The sequence below is a fragment of the Eumetopias jubatus genome, unplaced genomic scaffold, assembly GCF_037043125.1.
Source record: "Eumetopias jubatus isolate StellerSeaLion01/CBP00866 unplaced genomic scaffold, mEumJub1_p1.0 scaffold_8, whole genome shotgun sequence".
In the NCBI taxonomy this organism is placed as follows: Eukaryota; Metazoa; Chordata; class Mammalia; order Carnivora; family Otariidae; genus Eumetopias; species Eumetopias jubatus.
Genome location: NW_028274814.1, coordinates 61,945,497 through 61,963,881, shown reverse-complemented (window position 1 = coordinate 61,963,881; position 18,385 = coordinate 61,945,497). Strand labels below are relative to the sequence as shown.

General features: G+C 36.2%; 1 protein-coding gene across 1 annotated transcript in view; it reads right to left on the bottom strand.

The window, feature by feature from the left end:
- Nucleotides 1–18,385, bottom strand: part of RASSF8 (Ras association domain family member 8) — a 121,293-nt gene that overhangs the window by 69,122 nt on the left and 33,786 nt on the right. Inside the window, exon 2 of the mRNA XM_028113226.2 lies at nt 15,639–15,736. The gene's annotated coding sequence lies outside the window, so the exon portion shown is untranslated. The remainder of the gene's footprint in view (nt 1–15,638; nt 15,737–18,385) is intronic.

The window sequence follows — 18,385 nt, the reverse complement described above, 5'->3', positions numbered from 1 at the left end:
GATTGATCACTGAATGTGATCTTGAAACAGGCAGTTCTCTGCCAGACTCTGCTTCTAGAGTGAGAGCGCTTTCCCTCAGTGAGTCACTGGACATATGGCACCAGCTAGCTGTGGCTGCATCTGTGGCACTGGCAGCTCAGGCCGGGCACACGAACACAACTCCATGAAGCTACAAAGGTCCACACTCTCATAGTCTTCAAACCAATGCTACAGGTCTGAGGTTTGTCCCTGCAATACAGAAATGTGCCATTTACTCAGAATGAGGTTTAGAAGAATAATGGTTACAAAAATAGAACCATTTTCTTCTTCCTGGGACCACTCACCTACCTACCAAGTACAGGATAAGAACTGGTAATTACACTCTTCTAAGAATTTCAGAAAAGTCAATCTAGGCCTACTCAACGCTAGCCACACTGAAAGAAAAAAGACTTCTATCAACATGAAATCTACTTTAATGACAAAGCATACATATAATGAAAAAAAATCTTTAAAAATTTAAAGTTAGAAAATGCTTGTGTTATATAACTAGGAAGAATGAACAATATATCTAAAAAGAAAGCAGGGTCTTTTATTATAAAAAGTAAACTTTTCAACAGTTAGATATAGTGTCAAATTTTATGGTATTTGAAATTCTAATTCTGTGATTATGATTTCTAATGGACAGTCTTGGCTACTATTCCAGGTCCTATTTCATGATTTTACTAAGTCCAAGTGATTCTGATGAGAAAGCAATAAAACGGGAAAGACATGGGATTTAAGGAGTCAGCAGACCTGGATTCACTGCGTATTTTAACCGTGCAACCCTGAGCTCCCTTAAACTCATGCAGGCTCATTTTTTTCAGCTGTAGAATACTGATAAGAGTATTTTTCTCATTAGTCTGCTGTGAGCATCACACTAAATTCACCTATTTAAAAGTGTTTTATGAACACCAAAGTGCTGTCCCATCAGGTGGCTATCAGCCACATTTTGCCAGGTGTTTATACAATCGACTTGGATTACTGGAAACAGGAGAGATGCTGGGAGGGAGGGAAGTCCTGTGGGCAAACCATATGAAGAGAATTCTATCCCCTTTACGACTATGAGCCTATTATCAACAAAGAACCCTGTGGATAACATGTTGCTGCCTACAAGGAAATCTCATCATTGTCTTATTTTGGGAGATACACTTTCCTTTATTTTGATTCTATTCATTTGGGTAGAGGGGCAGAGCACGAAGATGGAACAAACCACACCACTCCAAACACTCTATGGAAGGAAACATCATGGACACAGAATATCCAATAAAAAACAAACCTGGATACTAATCACAGTCCCCACAAATTTTTAAAAGCTCAACTCACTTTTATGATTAGCAAAAATATAAATAATATATAAGCACAGTATCAAGAGTGATATACTGATATGAGGCCAGACGGGAAGATGACTTCTATTGCTCCGTCTTCAGAAACACAGGAAGCTGTTTACATCCACCGAAAAAAGGCTTATCTAAAATTCACACAACCAACACTCAAGTATTCATTGCCAGTTACAGTGCTATTTGGGGGAGAAGCAGAGATTTGGTTTTCTTACTCTTTAAATATTAAATGCCTGACAGCTTTTGTTAAAGTCATTTGTAATATTTATTAAGTACTTATCATATGCCAGGAACTGTTCTAAATGCTTTGAGTGTATCAATTTATTTAGTCTTCATAATAGTCTTAAAAGGTAGACACTATTATTGTCCCTACTTTTTATAAGAGGAAACCATGGCACAGCAAAGTTACAAAACTTGCCCAAGATCACATACCTTATGAGGAGTAAGGCCAGGATCTGAATCCAGGCAGTCTGCAACCAGACCTCAAACCATGAACTAATAAACTCAACCATCTAATAAAAGAAATAATTAAGCAGAATATACATTATACTTAATGGTTTCAAAAAAGCATTTACTACTAAAGGTCTACTATTTGCCACACATATGATAAAAGATTTAAAGACACTAGATTTAAACTGAAGTTCATGGGTCAGTCTCCGTTTCTCAATTAATTATGTCCTCACATTTACTTGACTCAGCTGTTTGTGGGACTAGAGGTGAAGAGGAAGCAAGGGCCTAGAAGAATACTACTAACAAAATAATATTGCTTATGAAAAAGAAGAAAGCTCTTCTGGGAAATATTTGACTAATATTTTGAACAATAAGTTCTGGGGAAAATCTCAAAGGACCTCCTAATTATATAACACTCAATCAAGTCAAACATCTACTGTTTTCAGTGCAGACTTCTTTCCATGGACATATGACTGTCGACAATTAGATAAAGCAGCATCAGGTCTCATCCCAGAAGAAACTGCAATAAAAACTTCTGTCATCTGATAGTACTTCTCCCAGATTCATTCATATATAACGGTATAACTTTTGCATGAAATGCCTCCAGATCTAAAAAATAGGATCATTAATCAGTTACCTTTTATATCATTCATAGTCATGGACTTCTTGCCATTCCATGAGCCACTTTAAAATGAAGAAAACTTTCTCGCTTGTAAGTTCAATGGGCTTTTCCTCAGTCTCATAATCAGCAACTTCCCAGTTATAAGAGAATCACTGACCATATCTCTAACCACCTCCATCCTTTCTCTTCAAAGTGTGTCTGCTGCCTGCCCCTCTAGATACTTCCTCCTGATGGAAGCTCCTCAGAGCCATCTTTGTATATCTCTCCCCACTATTCCTTCAGCTGACTCTCATTTTGTACACAAGCACATCTGCACCTTCTCTACACATCTGGTCCTAAATGTTCTTCTTATGAAAATCTGTCAACTCAGATAGTATGATCAAGATGGTCCATGATTCTCTATTATACCTTTATCACTATGGCTCCCTCAGAGGCGACAAGCACAAGACCATATGACAATATTCTCCAGGACACAAAAGCTTGAGAATTCTCTGGGTTCTGCAGATGTTGCTGTAAGGCTTCCTTCAGTTTCTGAGGTACAAAGATGGATAATTCCTCAGATGACCTCAGAATCTTTCTCAGATCTGCACTGGGCAGAACAAGAAACTCAATTCTTAGGACTGACAAAATAAGTGATAACCTCCTCTCACCCTTGGATTCCAAAGATGGAAAGACAAAATGGTACCAGGGCTCTTAGAACTCTTAAAAGTGACAAATGTACTAAGCTAGAGAGGGACAGTTTCTATTCTCGTCTTCGCAAACAGAACTGATCCTCATCAGTCTCCCTTCTATCCCCCAGTTCCCTCTCACCAGCCTCTTAAGTATCCAAAATTTCATGTTCCTGGCCCAAAGGCCCCAACCAATCATTCCCTACTCTGTCTCATCACTAACAATACAATTTTGCGGCCCAGAAGCATTTATTTTCTTCTTTACCAAGTCTTCCTCATGTTTGTTAGTCACCAAAGTTGACCAGATATGGAGGAAGGAGAGGAGTATCAGACTGACTAAGCACATTAATCTCCAACTGATAATATGAGGAGAGATAATTAGGGAAAAAGAGTTTTCTATTGTTCCTTAAATCACAGTACCCATTCTCAGGACCAGGGGAATTAGGGGGTGTGTAGCAAGCAAGGTGCCTAGGGTGCAAAATGCAATGAGGCATCATTCTCAAGTGCCAACACTGTATTTGCACTACTCTAAAGGTGAGTGCCTCCTTGTATTTTGCGCTCTTGTAGGTGCCTCACTTTCCTTATTTTAAAGGCCCTGTGCCATTGTGCCTACAAGCCAAAATGGTTAAGATTGTTCCAAGTGGACAAGAAGGACAAAATTTAGCTGTTCTAAAGTAGTTGCCTATGGAGAAGGAATTGGTTCTGCATTCCCTTCTAATTTCCCACTAATTTCTAATTTAGTGTCTGGCTAAAGCCTAAACCCTTTGGCTGGTACCTGATCAACTTTCCTAAACAAAAAAGGAAGAAACACTGGCGAGTGAGAAAGCCTTCTGGTCCCAGGGTCTCAAAATCTATTATGTATCAGTTAGCTATTCCAGGGCTATGGCATACCAGATGCTTGGAAAACTAGTGGTGCAGTCATAGGCACACCATGGCCAACCAGGATGCCAGTCCCCTTATATCAGCTCCAGCATCATCACGATCTCCTTTGATTTTTATAGTGGATCAGAGAATAAATAAGCACCTATATTACCCATCATAAAACAAAAACAAAAAACAAAACAACTTTCTTCTGATCCCACTTCCCCTACCAGCTATCCTCCGTATCTTATTCCCTTTTCATATTCTCTCCTTCCCTTCTCCCCTGAGTTCGTTCCTGTTAGGCTCTTACCCCTCTTACTACACCAAAACCAAGCTCATCCATCATGCTTAGCTCATTGTTAAATCTAAGAGTCAATTTATTACTCGCTCCTCCTGATACACTTTCTTCATTTGGCTTCCAGAACACCTGTACTCTCTTCTTGCGTTTCCTCCAACCTCACTGGTGTTCCTTCTCAATTTCTTCTCTAAGCTTTACTTAGGTTTGAGAATCTCAAATCTCAATCATAGGTCTTTCACTCTTTTCCACTTATATTCACTCCCTTGGTGATTTCACTCAACTTGATCATTTCTTAAAATACTATATACCTGACAATTCCCAAGTATTTCGAGCTCAGACCCCTCTCTCAACTTCAGCCTCACATTCAGATGCCTAGTCAACATTGCCATTCTGATGTCCAGTAGACATCTCAAACTCAACATGTCTGAAAAGAACTTACTCTTACCCCCCTTATCTGTTACACCCATACTCTTTCATCTCAGTTCAAAGCAACTAGAATGTATCCTTTTAGTTGCTTAGGCCCAAATGCCAACAGTTATCCTTGACTTCTTTCTCCCATAACCCATATCTAATCTGTCAGGAAATCCTGTTAGCTCTATCTCTATCTACCCTACGTAATTGCTAACCTGAATAACTGAAACAGACTCCTAATGAGTCTTCCTGCTTCTACCTTGTGCTTCCTCCACCCTCAAACACGCTATTCTCAGCATGGAAGCCAGAAAGAAATAAAAGAAAAATATTTTATAATAGAGAGACATGAATTTAAATATATAAATGACAAAACATAATAAAGCATCTAGACCCTTATGTTTTCCCAGGCATACCTCGTTTTATTGTGCTTCGCTTTACTGCACTTTGCAGATCCTCTCTTTTTTTACAAATGGAAGGTTTGTGGCAACCTTGAAACAAATAAGTCTTTTCACACCATTTTTTTTTCTTTTTAACAGCATCTGCTCCCTTTGTGTCTCTCTCATATTTTGGTAATTCTCACAACATTTCAAACTTTTTCATTATTATTATATTTGTTATGGTGATTTGTGATCAGTGATTACCACTCACTGAAAGCTCTGATGATCGTTAGTATTTTTTAACAAGAAAGTATTTTAAAATAAGGTAGGTACATTATTTTTTTAGGCATAATGCTATTATATACCTAACAGACTATAGTGTAAATATAACTTCTATGTGCACTGGGAAACCAGAAAATTCATTTGACTTGCTTTATTGTGATGTTTGCTTTACTGCAATGGTGTGGAACCAAATCTGCAATCTCTCTGAGGTATGCCTATACCATAAATGCAACAGTTGTAAGTGCAGGTATGTAAGTGTAGGTCTGTTGATAGGAAACTCAAATACTACAAGGGGGACTGCTGTCTGTCACATGGTTATTAAGCTGGGGAACAACTCTTTTTCAAATTCTGAATTAAATATGATTTTCCCTTAATTTCCATAATAGTTGCATTCCTATAAAATTCATTATATATTAAGACAATGCAAAAATGCCTTGTGTATACATGTAAAAAGTATGTTCAGTTGTGGTTTTTCAATAGGAAAACAGAGTGGGCTATTCTAATAGCACTGTGTGGAACTGTCCTGTGTACCACAGGATGCCTGGCATCTCTGTTACCCATTCACTAAATGCCTGTAGCATTCTTTCTATCACTGTGATAACCAACAATGTCCTCCCAAATTTCCTAAACACCCCTGATGGTGGAACTACTCCTGCTTAGAAACACTATCTAGCATTACAGTCTCTAAACCAATAGAATCTCTTGACTCTGCAGTTGAATCAAAAGAAGCATGAACAACATACTGAAAAGCACAAAGCGCCATCCATCTTGAGTATGGAAATTAAATTTATTCAGGAATATTCTGGTGTATATCCATTGGTTCTCAGCCCAGAGAGTCCCCCTGTCCTAACATGTTGGTGAGCGTGGCTTTCTTGTGAGATGGGGATGGGATTATGATAGCCAACAACTATGCATTATAGATAATTTGAAACCTAGGGCTTCCATTTTGTAGTAGAAAAACAGATGGGGGAAGTTTAAGTGTACAGGAAAGAACATCGACTGATTAGGAATCAAAAGATGTGTGTTGTAAGAGATGTATCCACCTATTTGACAGATTTTTATCTACTAGCTAGGCACTGGGACCACAAATATGTGTAGAAGAGTTTCTGCCCTAGAGAAGATGTCTAAAGGGAACAAATCAGTCTCCAACTGGGCCTTGGTTTCTTCTAGCTCAAATCTGAATGTTCAAAGTGCTTTCCAAGTAAAAAATAAAGATTTTATATATGTGCTATAGTGTAGCACAGGGAAAATACAAAATGAAGCAGGCAAGATGGTATTAGAACTAAGGTAGTCACCCATATGACATTATTTTTTTCACATGATGATATAAATATTACTATATGAAATTACTATTTTGTTAACAGTTCTACTTTTTGAGATAATAAAAAGATGGAGTGTATACATTCAAACAATTCTTGGGAGCAAAAGGAATAGAAATGGCAGTTAATATCAGCATGTTCTTTTCTTAAAGTGTTATCTGCTGTACAAAAAAAAAGCAATTTTTTATTTCATCCCTCACACAATTCACATTTTGACAAGGCAAAATTTGCAAAAAATTTTTGCACAGTAAAATTGTCTGGTGGCTATAGAGCAGCTCACAGGAGAAAATGTTAACAAAATGAATGGAATGTTAAATCAACTGGCTGGAAACAGTACAGCTTTTAATGTTATCTATTTATATCTAATTTTTTAAGTGCAAATATTTTATTTATTTTTACATATTTTATTTATTTATTTGACAGAGAGAGACACAGTGAGAGCAGGAACACAAGCAGGGGCAGTGGGAGAGGGAGAAGCAAGCTTCCTGCTGAGCAGGGAGCTGGATGCGGGGCTCGATCCCAGGACCCTGGAATCATGACCTGAGCTGAAGGCAGACGCTTGACGACTGAGCCACCCAGGCACCCCTAAGTGTGAACATTTTAAAGTAGCAATATCCTTTTGAAGAGTGAGGATATGTTAAATATTTAATTTCTTAAGATTACAGAGAAACTATAAAGAATAAAGAATGTGAGTAATCTTTCTCGTTACAGAAATTTCTTAAGTTTAGGTTGCTCCAAATCATAAACACTTCTACTTCTTCTCCAAATAGAACTTTATCTACTTATAATTTTGATCCTTTCAATACAATAAAGCCCAGATCCCCAGAAAAGGTTGTTTGTATCAATTAGAGTAAGAATCCCATTTTTTTAAATTAGGCATCCCCTCCCCATCCACATTCATATCCACACTTAGCTGTACTTGTTAAGCCCCAAACACATCCTTGCTCCTTATGAACCGTTCTAGGCTTGGCATATGCCATTTCCCAGGCCATTTTCAAAGATTTTCTCCCTACTCCCTAAAGACCTACTCACCATTAAACAATTAAATGGTATCCACAAGCAGCCTTCCTTAACCTTTGTACAAACTTCTTCCCCATATGCTCCCATCATACCTTCTTCATTCCACAACTGCATAATTTATGATATGACTAAAATCATTTACTACCAATCTATAAGCCTGAAGACTGGGCAATACCAGGCAATAACAAACGCAGATTTGTTAATGAAGAGAACAACTATGGAAGATAATGGTGAAAATGCTGTGGTCATCTTGCCAAAGACCCAAACCTTGAGGTCTATTACTTCCTCCAGTTTTGTGTTATTAAAATTTATTTATAAATTATAAGAATCAAATTTGGTACATATATTACCAATTATCCTATTAATTTTCAAGGTTTCAGCTAGATTTTTTCCCCCAGGAAATACATCTCTGCAGCTGATGTGCAAAACAAGTGTCTTTGATTCACACAAAGTCTATTAAATGCATAAACATTCATATTTGAAATATTTAAGGAAAAAAAATCCTCCTATTTAGACTATGAACCATCCAAAAAATAGAAAATCACAAAAGGAAAAAAAAAATACAGCAGAGAATTTACAGAGAAAGCAGGTGTGGTTCCTGAACACTACAGTTCATACCTTTCGATGTTAAAAAGTGCTTAATTGAAGCAATATAGACCAACTCTCCACTGTAAAGTGAGGAACCACATGTGCAGTTGGTTATGACTACCACCTACCATGTCCAGTCAAATGAACACTAAGGAAGTGTGAGAGGTCAGTACATAACACAGCTATACACAAAACTTCATCCATCAGCATAGCTAAGGTAATTTGCGGAGACAGAATTAACAGGTGTCTAATTTCCACATTTATACTGTATTTATGAGATCACAATTTCATTTAATCTTTACAGCCACCCTGTGAGCTAGTTATTGTTAACCTCAATTTAACGAGTAAGGAACTAAAGCTCAAAAAGATGAATGGGACCTCACTTGTCCTATATCCTCACCGTCTCACTTAATGACAATGACCTGTGTTCTCTGAGCATGAACCACAAATCTGGTACTACCAGTATACCCCGAGTGACCACTCATCCTGGTTTGCCTAGAACAGCAATGGTGTATTACATTGTTATCCCAGCATAATTATCAATAGTGCCATGTTTCACTCTCCAAAGTGTCTGGTTTGAAAAATTACACAGTTTCCATAAGGACAGAAGAATGAAAGTCTGCTTACATAAAACTATATCTAGCCTAAGTCTGAAACAAGATTGAAGCATTTGGGGAAAATACCACTCTTTTAATAAAAATGGTGATAATTATCATACACTGAATTTTGTACATGCTAAGACCTTTACATATACAGTTGACTCCCACAGGTTTGAACTGTGTGGGTATTGGAAAAAACAAATTCACTGTTAAAAGCTGTATTCAGGAAGAACAGCACAAAAAAATTAAAGTTAACACTTAAGACTTCAGAGGCACAGCATCTCATGCTGGGTGTACTTCCTAAAAATTATTAAGTTTCTTCCCCAGGTATAATTGCTGTAAACAAAACAGTAGAGTCAATGGGAAAGGGGAGAGAAGGGTAAATAATCAAAGTGGCTACAGAATTAAAATAATTGTCCTAATTCTCCCATTTAATCCATAAAGACTTTAGTAAGTTTGATTCAATGTCATTGGCAATCAATATTTGAACATTTAAACTGCTGTGGCACTTGATACATAGGCATGGGGGAAAGGGCTGAAATTTAAACATAGGAACACATTACTCTTTATCATTCTCAGGGATGTTGGGCCCCACACTCCCAGGAGGCATAATTACCAGACGCATAGGTATATACCACAGCCTAACATGAATGGTAGCTGGGGAGTGCAGTCTGTTAAGCCCTAACCAGAGACTCTGATGATCCCCTCATTTTTTAATTCTGTATATAACCCATCTCAATAAATGTTTTTACAATAATTTTTTCAAGAAGATACATAATGAAATCTTAGACACTTGATCAACCTTAGATGTTTAGAAAACTAAATCTATTTTCACATTTCTGATTATAAATATATTTGTTTTAGAGAATCTGTAATTTGATAATAATAATTATTCTCGTAGTTCTACCACTTGCAGTCATCATTAACACTTTGCATATTGCCTCCTCATTTGTTTTCTTAGTAAATATACTTAAAAATTAAAGGTTATGGTTTATATTGTGTCCTGACATTGTTAACTTTTTAGATTACTCTCATTTTTCCATTTCATTAAATAGAAAAAAAATTATCTATAAATAAGCAGGTATGTAGATAGGTAGGTAGGTAGACAGATTACATTACTAGCTGCAACACCATCTACCCTGTAGTTTCATTACATGAGCATTCCGGTCTATCTTCTCCCACAGTCAACATTAGGAATTATATTGGTCTAGGTTACATCTTACATAAAGGTCAATCATGTATGTCTCATGTACATGTTTTTGAATCTTTAATGATATGATATACCAAATACGACAATCCTTTATTAAGTACTAAGACTGAACAAATCTTTAGACCTATATGAAGTTTAACAGTTTCCTGCCCGTGGGCCATTCACATTTCTTAAGAGTTTAATCCTCAGCATAAATTTTTGTTGCTACTATGAATGGTCTCTTTTTTTTCTATTTTTGAACTGATTATTACTACTATACAAATCATGCTATTTACATTACAATGGAATTTTACTACATTAGTTTGAGTATCTTGGGTATTTTTTTATTATCTACAAATAATCCTGTCCTTTCCAATAGTTTTCTTTTTCTGTTCTTAATACACTGGCTAAATATTTCAGAGTTACTTTAGTAGTGATGGCAGCAAGTATGCTGCTAATTCTAATAGGAGATAAAATTCTAGTGTTTCACCATTATTAGTATTTTGCCTATTGGCTTGATTCCTAATTTGTTTAAAAAATTGCAGATACTTCCCATAAAATGTTTATAGTAAATATTTCTAACAGTGCGATAATAGGTGATTATATTTTCCTTCAGTTTCCCAGTAAATGGATTATCTAGGTTTTCTACATCTACCTTATACTTTTTAAAATTCAAATTTTGATTTATGTTTTTAAAAAAATTATCCATTTGATTGAGTCTCATATATATGTGGAAAAGTTTCTACAAGAATTTTACCATTTTTATCTACAAATAGCTACAGTTATATCCAATAGCAGCTAATTTTGTGTATTATTTTTATTACTTAGACTAGTCACAAACTCTTCCAATTTATCTTCCAAGATTCCTAAAATGAATGGACACACATATCTTTATCTCCTTATTTCTCCTAATGTTCCTTGCTTAAGGAGAATGTTTTTAACTCCAAATTACCTTGATTAGTAATCAGTACCTTGCAAAAAGCAAAAGAGTGAAGCAAACCCTAAAAAAGTTTTGTCCTTAGAAACAAAATTCTACTGTCCTTTGTGAAAGAGAACATATCTAAAAAATGCCTGGATACAAATTTCTCAAATTAAACTTATTCTGCTAATAAAAATGATACCTCATCCTTTTTAAATACATTCATGCTTAAGTACAAGATGCCATAAAAGAAATATATTAACAATTTGGTATTAGGAAAATCCTAACATTCCCAGATCAGAGTTCCATGAAAACCAGATTCCAATACATTTAATACTAAAAACTTGCATGTTCACAAATGTATGTGGCAATGTCTTCAAATCCTTATTAAAGTCCGTTTTTTTTCATATTTTATTAAGTAACCATTATACTGAACCTATCTTGTCATCTGAAATAGTTTGAGATACAGTATCAGAAAATGCCAAGTTCATTCTTTGGGGTAAATACCTAGTAGTGCAACTGCTGGATCATATGGTAGCTCTATTTTCAACTTTTTGAAGAACCTCCATACTGTTTTCCAGAGTGGTTGCACCAGCTTGCATTCCCACCAACAGGGCAGGAGGGTTCCCCTTTCCCCACATCCCTGCCAACATCTGTCGTTTCCTGACTTGTTAATTTTAGCCATTCTGACTGATGTGAGGTGATATCTCATTGAGGTTTTGATTTGGATTTGGATTTCCCTGATGCCGAGCGATGTTGAACACTTTTTCATGTGTCTGTTGGCCATTTGGATGTCTTTGGAAAAATGTCTGTTCATGTCTTCTGCCCATTTCTTGATTGGATCATTTGTTCTTTGGGTGTTGAGTTTAAGAAGTTCTTTATAGATTTTGGATACTAGCCCTTTATCTGATATGGGGAGGGTATGTGCTATAGTGAGTGCAGTGAAGTGTGCAAGACTGTTGAATCACAGATCTGTACCTCTGAAGCAAATAATACATTATATGTTAAAAAAAAAAAAGAAGAAGAAGATAGCAGGAGGGGAAGGATGAAGGGGGGAAATCAGAGGGGAAGATGAACCATGAGAGACTATGGACTCTGAAAAACAAACTGAGGGTTTTCTAAGAGGATGGGTTAGCCTGGTGATGGGTATTAAAGAGGGCATGTTCTGCATGGAGCACTGGGTGTTATATGCAAACAATGAATCATGGAACACTACATCAAAAACTAATGATGTAAAGTATGGTGATTAACATAACATAATTAAAAAAGAGAGAGAAAATGCCAAGTTCAAATATAAACAGTTAACTTTTCATTTTTACTCTGCCAGGGAAATTTCAAAGAGTAAGAAATGCAAGCTGCTACTCATCTAAAAACAGAAATGAAATAATTAGATCACAATTGATGGCTCCTTTCTCAGAGAAGAAAAAAAGATGAATGCAACTGGAATGTTTATTGTCACTGAAATTCTTCAGGCCTGGATTCCAAGTATAGGTTTGATGCAGGTTACTATGACAACTTAAATTACAGAAAATGTCCTCCCTTCTTCTACCAAGTTTTTCTGCCAAAAGATCATTTCCAGCCTCCTAAAATCTGTGTACATGAGTTACCTGTAACAACAATAAACATCTCTTTACAAGTTTTATTTAGAAATGCCCCCATCTAAACCATTAAAACCAAGTATAAGCAAATAAAAAGTATTTTCCATTAAATCTACATGGGGCAGAAAACCTAACCTGAAAACACACACACACACACACACACACACACACACACACACACACACACACAGCTTAAAATAAAGTATTTTGAAGTTGGGGGGATGGGTTAGCCTGGTGATGGGTATTAAAGGGGGCACATTCTGCATGGAGCACTGGGTGTTATGCACAAACAATGAATCATGGAACACTACATCAAAAACTAATGATGTAATATATGGAGATTAACATAATAAAAAATGTGAAAAATAAAAATAAATAAAAATTAAAAAAGAAAGAAAAAGTATTTTGAAACTACTCCCCACTACCAGAAGCACCCTATACTATCATCATAAGCTTCATTACAGAAACTATGGGTAATTACTTACAAGGCAGTTTTGAAAGAAAATTATAGGGCTAAGTCCTGTTTATCATTCTTTTCCTTCTAATGCCTTTTATAGGAAGGTACCAGAAAAGGGGGATGGGAGAAGAATGCAGTCCTATTCCGAACAGAGAGAGAAGTAAATAAATAATCTGCAAAATCTTATTTTGTTTTATGTAATCTATCTTTTTTACATAAAATAGTTTTAAAGTTTGTTCTCACACAGCCTCAAATTTACAAACCTAGGAAAAGATGCCTTGTGATAAATAAAATGTGAATTATTCTCTATCATTCCCTAAAAGAATAATGGCTCAGGAAAAACTGCATCATTGTGGAGAAAATGTAATTTAGTAGAAATAAATATTCTGATTGTAAAACATTAAAAATTTAAAGCTGCTCCATTAAAAAAAAAATTTAAGGTAGCTTTACAGTGTACCAATACTGAGAATTCAAAGCTGGTTTTGTTGCTATCAAAGTTAACATGACTGAAATTAGATGCTTCATTCAAAAAGGTTTAGGGAACTCACATACCCTCTTTCAATGAGTAAACTGGATTACTGGATCCAAGAGCAAAACAGTTTTATGTATAGCTCTACCACATCCAGACAAAACTCCATTTAAAAAAGGAAAACAAGGCAGTATGTTAAGGGAGTCTCTATGCACTTGAAGTCAAGAATTAAAGGCTGTTAATTTTTAGCATACTAAACATTTGAAAAGAAACAGTAAAAAATTAACTCTTTGGCAGTGAACTCCAAGCAACTCCCACAACTCCTACCTGTTATGTGGGGATAACTACCAGTGTTCTAAAAGAAACAAAATAATTGAAACATTCAAGCCCTAGTGTACACAATCTCTAAACATTAAATCTGAACCACAGTTCCTCTTGGTATAACTTTTACATAAATCCTACCAAATAGAAAATAATTAATGTAAAGAAAAGAAAGATTTACAGAATAGCTTTATCAGTGATAAAAGCTAAATCTAAAATTTAAGTGATGACACAATTATGGAGAGAACTATAGTAAGTGGGACTACATAATACATTTTGTTCCTTATACTTTTCTTCTTTAGACTGTATTACAAATAACAGGGCTTAACTAGAATTTTTCAGCTCTTACATGGATATAACAAAATTGCTTGATTAGAATCAGACTGTCTTTTACTTTCAACACTTGGGGCCTTCTAGTCATGGATTTTGCTAATGCCACAAGCAATACAACAGGGTCTACAGGAAGAAAACGGACGAGTGAGGATAACAACTTGTGGTTTTAGGAATCCATTTCCCTCCACATAGTTTAGCAATTACTACAAAGCTCTAAGGTCATACTTTTTTATTTCAGGGGGGAATTAATTATGTAAGACCTTTGAAAATCATCGAGGCAAAAATGCAAGCACATAACTTTTGCAAATGAGGGACTAAGGAATTTCTGAGACAGCATGCTGGCTGGTGCCCTTAAAGAGTTTATTCACCTGTAAAATGTGAACAGTTTATTCACAAGTGATTCACATACTACAAACAAGGTCAAATTATTTTCCCTTCTGAGACCAATGACTCACTTTAATGTTCAAGAGAGGATACACATCAAATGTACAAAAAGCAAGCGAAAATTAATTTAGTTGTATATTCCCACCTCAAGAGACTTTGTGACCCCCTTTACTTAATGAAGCCAATTACACTACTTAAGGGATGGAAGCTCACACTATAAGCTATTTCAGACTTACTGAGATCTTCTAACCTTCACTGTTAGAAATACTTTTCTGCTTTAAAAGAGGCTGCTATCCATCGATTGATGAATGGATAAAGGTGTGGTGTGCATAATAAATATATATATTTAAAATAGAATATTATTTAGCCATAAAAAAGAATGAAGTCTTGCCATTTGCAACGGCGTGGATGGACCTAGAGAGTATAATGCTAAGTGAAATAAGTCAGAGAAAGACAAATACCATCTGATTTCACTCATACGTGGAATTTAAGAAACAAAACAAGCAAAGGGAAAAAATTAGAGAGAGAGACACAAAACAAGAAACAGACTCTTAATCATAGAGAACAAACTGATGGTTACCAGAGGCGAGAGGGGTGGAGATGGGTTGAATAGGTGATGGGGATTAAGGAGTGCACTTGTTTTGAAGAGCACAGGGTGATGTATGAAAGTGTTGAATTACTATATTGTACCCCAGAAACTAATACAACACTGTATGCTAACTAACTGGAATTAAAACAAAAACTTAATCAATCAATCAAACAATAAAAAAAGATGCTCTCAATTTAAAGCATGAGTACAATAATGCTTGGGAAACCTAAGAGTGGTGACATACTAATTTGCAAAAATTTGCTTCAGACTTCAAATTTGAAATCTAAAGCATGTTTCATAATGCTATTAGTGTCAACCCAAATTTGAACCTAGGGTTTATACTACACTGGCAAAAGATACTATTGCTAATTAAACTTTATACTTATCTAAACATAGGGCTTACAAATGATGATTCTTGAGAGTTCACCAGTGAATACAACCTCTGAAAGCCTCCCAAAATTTTGAAAAATTGTTTTAAAAATGATACTCTTCTAGGATATAGGCAAGGAGTACAAATTTGCCGACTCACCTTATGGCGCTGGAGTCCCCAAGTGGAAGGAGTGTCGAGGTAGTCTTGAGGAACAGTAGAGCACCAGACAGGTATTCTAGGAAGAGGTACACAGGCACCTGAAAGGGTACACAGTGTTCTTATAGTCCTGGCTCATTTTTATCTTAAAAATGCTAAACCACCCCATCTTAACTTATAATCATCAAAGACCAAATAAATAAGCTTTAGCTTCAAAAGTTTTCCCAAGAAGAATTTTTCATCCCCTTTCTGACTTCCCCCTTACTCATTTGAACTACAATACTTGTGGGGTGAGTCTGTTTTCTGTTTGGTTTCAATTAGCATTTTTCTGCCATTGAAAAAAGAATCTCAGTTGTTTCTGAAAAAGGTCATTTGATGGGCCCATGGTGTTCTAGGAAAGACTGTGTGCTGCCTTATTCTCCTGACCAAAGCTTCCTACAACACCACAATAATTTCTTGAAAGCAGTTGAACAGACATTTGGAAAACTGCCTAAACCAAGGGCCTAGAAGTGACGTTGAAGGAGAGATCTCAGGTTTTCAGTCTTCAAAAATAAAAACAAAAACCTGCCACACTTTTCCTTGGTGAGTATATATTATTACCACCAGCTAACACAAGAAAAAGGGTAACTTGGCACCAGTTCTTTTGACCATTCTATTGCCTAATGCTGTGAGAATGTGAAACTCTGCCATTAGTTATAAAGAAAGCCTAAGAAAGAAATCTTGGCCACAAGGCGGGAATTGATGCAATTCAGATGTCTGCCACATTCAGACTATGCCCTTACCAGATGTTTCTGCATTTATTTATAGAAAGGTTTACTTTAGTAACAAGACCATCTTCCATCAACTATTTTTTTTGCACACCAAGACACTGAACTACTTTTATTATGAGTAGAAAATATCATGAAAAAAGTTACAATCCTTAAAATCTTAGTTATGAAATAATATGAAATATCAAATTAGAAATAGTGTAAAGAGAGAGAGCCCAAATCTGATGCAAACTATCAGAAAATATATAAATTTCAAACACAACTGAAGACAGGGTAAGTTACTCCAAAATTTCCCCTTCCATAGCTGGGCTCTCCCTGCAAGGCTACTATATCCCTGAATGGAGACACTGTCTCTCAGTCTCGTTATTAGACTAACATTTCATATAACTTAATAGTTGTATAAAAACACTACCCATTTCTGGATTATTTTTTACATAGTGTTATGGCTGCAGTGCAAAGGTGCATTAGTGCATGCTTCCAAGTTTTCAAAGAAAAAGCGGGCAGCACTCACATTAAAATTCTCATGAAAACAAATAAGCTTTAAGCGAACTAGATATCACGGAATTCCTGTTTCATCATTTTATGTCAGATGGGTTAGAGCCTTCTGGCTTCAACTAGACCTACCTACCTCCTAAAGAAGCCAAAGAAAGACACATATTTGAGGCTCATGTGTCTTGGTAAAAGAGCCTGTCCATGGAGCATGTCATCCAAAAAGCAATGAAGAGTCAGCCCCGCTGGGAGAGAGTACTGGAAGATGAATTAAAAACCACGTGAGAAAGGCTAAATAGACTAAGCATCCTAATTTCCACCCTTGGGCCTAGAAGCCATCTGGAATCCAGCTCTCTGCCAAAGGGATTCTTATTTATCTAAATTAAAAATCTCATTTTTTACCTGTCTTTTCTTCTTTAAAGCCTCATCTTTCTTTTCAGTTTTGTTTTCAAGAAAAAATCTTTCTTTTTTAATTTAATTTTATTATGTTATGTTAATCACCATACATTACATCATTAGTTTTTGATGTAGTGCTCCATGATTCATCGTTTGCGTATAACACCCAGTGCTCCATTCAATAAAGAGGGCATGTATTGAATCAAAACAATCTTTTGAACCTGGGAAGTGGGCAGCTGAGGAGTTTCTAAAATTGACATAATCATTATCTTCTTTTATCCATAAAATAAGGTTATCAATTCTAGAGCCAGGAATTTAAAGGCCAAGTAGATTATTGTGCCTATTTCCTCATGTATAATTCAAACTGATACTTACATATATGCTAACATTACAATCTCTCCTTTTTAGATTTTTATAATTGCAAAATTCTGGATGAGTCACGGTTCTTTGAAATGGATGGGAAGTGTCCTGGTTTTGCCAGTGTCCTGGGAACGTGCTTGGGATGCCTGTGGGAAATGCCAAAACTGACAAGAGGCAAGGGTCTCAGGCTCTTGTATACTTGTATGCACCTCTCCAGTCTCCTGTGAGGCTTCAGTCCTCTCCCTACTGATATCTATAACCATCCTAACTATTCAACCCATTGCCCACACCACTTAAAATACACACACACACACACACACACACACACACACAAAGAGCAAATCCTACCATTCTACCGTTTTTAAAAGCCTCCACAAAAAAAGTTCAAACTTCTTTTGTTTTGCCTATAACGTAGTGACAATATTTTCCTAACTGCAAATATGGACATAAGATCTAGCAATTGTGAGAGTAGTCATGAGGCAGTAAGAAATTTGTGATTTAAACTGAGATAATCTCAGAAAATTTACAATGTACTGGGGCTCCACCTGCGACTCTTCACATCCTTGCATGCCACTGTCTAAACTTACTTCTGGTCATTCCCTTGAAGCTACCACATGACACGCCCCAGCCTCAACCCCACTGCTCAGCTCCTCTGCCTCTGGCTCTCCTTCATGCTGGCATCTCATGCCCGGGTTCCACCAACTTTCTGTGCTGACCAAACTCCAACTTACCCTCCAA